This window comes from Triticum dicoccoides, chromosome 7B, assembly GCF_002162155.2.
Source record: "Triticum dicoccoides isolate Atlit2015 ecotype Zavitan chromosome 7B, WEW_v2.0, whole genome shotgun sequence".
NCBI lineage: Eukaryota > Viridiplantae > Streptophyta > Magnoliopsida > Poales > Poaceae > Triticum > Triticum dicoccoides.
Genome location: NC_041393.1, coordinates 82,583,574 through 82,586,543, shown reverse-complemented (window position 1 = coordinate 82,586,543; position 2,970 = coordinate 82,583,574). Strand labels below are relative to the sequence as shown.

Below are 2,970 nucleotides of genomic sequence, written 5' to 3'. Positions count from 1 at the left end.
AGCAAGCAGCAACATCATCAAACAACAACACCTTTGATAGTTACAAATACACAAATTTTAAAATTCTCAAGTCCACACCGTGCTCAGTTTGCTCGCATCACTACTTGTCGGTTGGAGCAGCTTTATTAGATCAGGAGGAAAGCACACAAAATCAAGCTAGGGAAAGCATAATCATATATGATCCCTCTCGACTGATTTAGTTGTAGGTGTCCGGGTTGGCGATAAGGTAGGCCTCGGCAGCCTTAAAGATGGTTGTGACAGAGTCCTTGGCCTTGGTGATCTCATCCTTCACCTCCACGCCTAGCAGCAGCTTGTATGTTGATTTCACCTTCACCACGCTCCCGCCGTTGGCCGCCGGCTCCACCTTAATGTGCGACGTTGCCATCTCGATAAGCAAACAGCAGCACCCTTTTATTCACATACTTCCTTTTATTCCCATACGAAATCATGAGGAATATACATAAGCAAACAGCAAAATCATCAAACAACAGCACCCTTTGATAGTTACAAATACACAACTTTTAAACTTCTCAGGTCCACACTCAGCTCAGTGCTCTCCCGTCACTACTTGGAGATTGGAGCAGCTTTATTAGTTCAGGAAGAAAGCACACAAAAACAAAACCAGGGAGAACAAAATCATATATGATCTCTCTCAACTGATTTAGTTGTAGGCTTCTGGGTTGGCGATAAGGTAGGCCTCGGCGGCCTTGAAGATGGCCGTGACAGAATCCTTGGCCTTGGTAATCTCATCATTCACCTCTACGCCCGGTAGCAGCTTGTATGTCGATTCCACCTTCACCACGCTCCCGCCATTGGCTGCCGACTCCACCTTGATGTGCGACGTGGCCGTCTCGATCGCCGTGCCGATGCCACCACCCTCGATGAGGGTCGACTTGCACTCGCACTTGTCTATGTCAATGAACTCGAGCCTCTCCTTCATGAGGTTGAAGGGCATGGCTGCAAGGTCAACTCTGTGTTATGCTTTCACCATGTGTACTAGACTGCAGGTGATATGAGTTGTATATGATGCATACCTGAGGTGAAGTTGAACTGCCTGACCCGATGCCGCCTTCTCCTTCAACAGGGTGGGCGCTGGCGACGATCTGTGGCGCGAGCTTGGGGGCCAGGGTGTGCCAGTCCATGACGCCGGCGCGAAAGAGGCGCGATTCAGTGACCGGCGACTCAATCTCATGGGTCCAGCTATTGGTGGAGGCCATTGCTGTGACGATCAAGCTAGTACAAGTACAATGGTGCAAATGATGTGAGCCGTGACTGTTGTAATTGTGTAAAATAGGAGCTAGAAAGCGGGGCTGGTGAAGCTTGGCCCGGATGAGTTTGGTGAGTGGAAACTGGTGAAGGCGCCAAAGGGTTTTTCTAAATTGGATGGCACCGTAGGGTGTGAAAGCTAACCTTTTATCATTGCTGGGTCTGAAAGCTCGCGCTTTTATCAATCTTTAGTTAGGAGAAGAATGTGTTCTCTATCAAATTGGCACCACACGTCCGTGTGGAGAAATTGTTCTAGTGCTAATCAGGGAGTAGGTGATTATTAGCCAGCTGCGTTACCCATTAACAAATGCATGTGAGCGTGTATATGTTTCATTACACGTAAATCAGCTAGTTGAGTTCCCTAAAAAAATCAGCTAGTTGAGATGCTGGGTTGCATTCGTTTGTAATCATACTTTGCTCACCGCATGTGCTGGCAAAACACACGTTATTTTTTTTTAATGCAAAGCCATTGTCTATCACGCTTTATCATCTTTGACCATGTACAATGCAAGCTGATTAGAGAGATGCCGGTGAAAATGAATTTTTAAGCATTGATATTTTTTATTTGTATGCAATTAGGCACGTCTACTATAAAAACAAGAAATGATGCTAAACAAAACTTGGTTTATTTTGTAAGCAACTAACCAAGGACCTTGCACTGTATCTAGTCAGAGTTTTATTCAAGAGATGGTCAAGGCATCTCCAACGCGGACCTTCATTTCGGCCCCAAATGTCTGGATCGACTTGACTGTTTTGGCACTTTTAGGACATGGACCCCTAATTTGGGCTAGAATCCTCAAGACCGATAAGTTCACATGTCCTCTGTGTCGGACTCCGGCAGCCTGGACCCACCCAAACCCATTGGAACCACCCCGGGCGCACCCCCTCGGACGATGCTCAAGCCTTGATGGACCTCTGCCACTCCACCCAACCGCCTCTCCATCAAGCCTTCGTCATCGGATCCATCACTCGCCCTTGTACCGTCCACCCCAACTGTTGTCATCCATGCCGAACACATGGCACGGCAAGTGTTGCTGGAATTTTGTCTATTTGGGTCTAGCCCAATAACAGTTTCAGAAATTCCTAATAAATCCTAGAGGCCCACGCAGCCCATTCATGCGAGGCAAGAGATGGAACTAAAGTTTAGTCCCACATTGCTAGTTTAGAGGGAGTTGGACCTCTTTATAAGGGAGGCTCTTTCCCCACTTGTATGAGCATGAGAACAAGAGGGACATCCACGCGCGCTCCTCCTCCGCCGCCCGCCACGCCTCGTCACGACGCGCCGCGCCGCGGGAATGAGCCGAGCCGATGTCTAAATTTTTGCCACGCACAACGGGTATACGAAAGGTCACACGGAAGCTGAAAAGTTTTTGCGATAGTGGAGTTTGAATGCGTACGGTGCATCCCTTCAGCTGCTGGCTGTATGCTTCGTCTTCGTCTCTTCGTTTCACCTTCCGTCGCTGCCCTCTCGCCTTCTTCTCTTGCGCCTATAAAAGGGAGGTCGCTCCTCTCAGAAAGGCGCACTAGAACTCATTCTTCCTCTCGCCACCGGTTCCTCAACACTGCGATGCTGCTACGATCTTCCTCATCCCGGCTTGCGGCGTGCACCGTAGGTCGGGACAGTAGGCCTCTGAAACCGCACCTTTTGAGTCCTGTACGGGAGAAGGGTGATAAGGTTTTTGGGGAGCGCTCTGCGCGACTACT

At 48.9% G+C, this 2,970-nt stretch overlaps 1 pseudogene; it reads right to left on the bottom strand.

Annotated features, from left to right (window-relative positions):
- Positions 1-421: 421 nt before the first annotated feature.
- On the bottom strand, positions 422-1,280 carry LOC119335929 (annotated as a pseudogene).
- Positions 1,281-2,970: the final 1,690 nt, after the last annotated feature.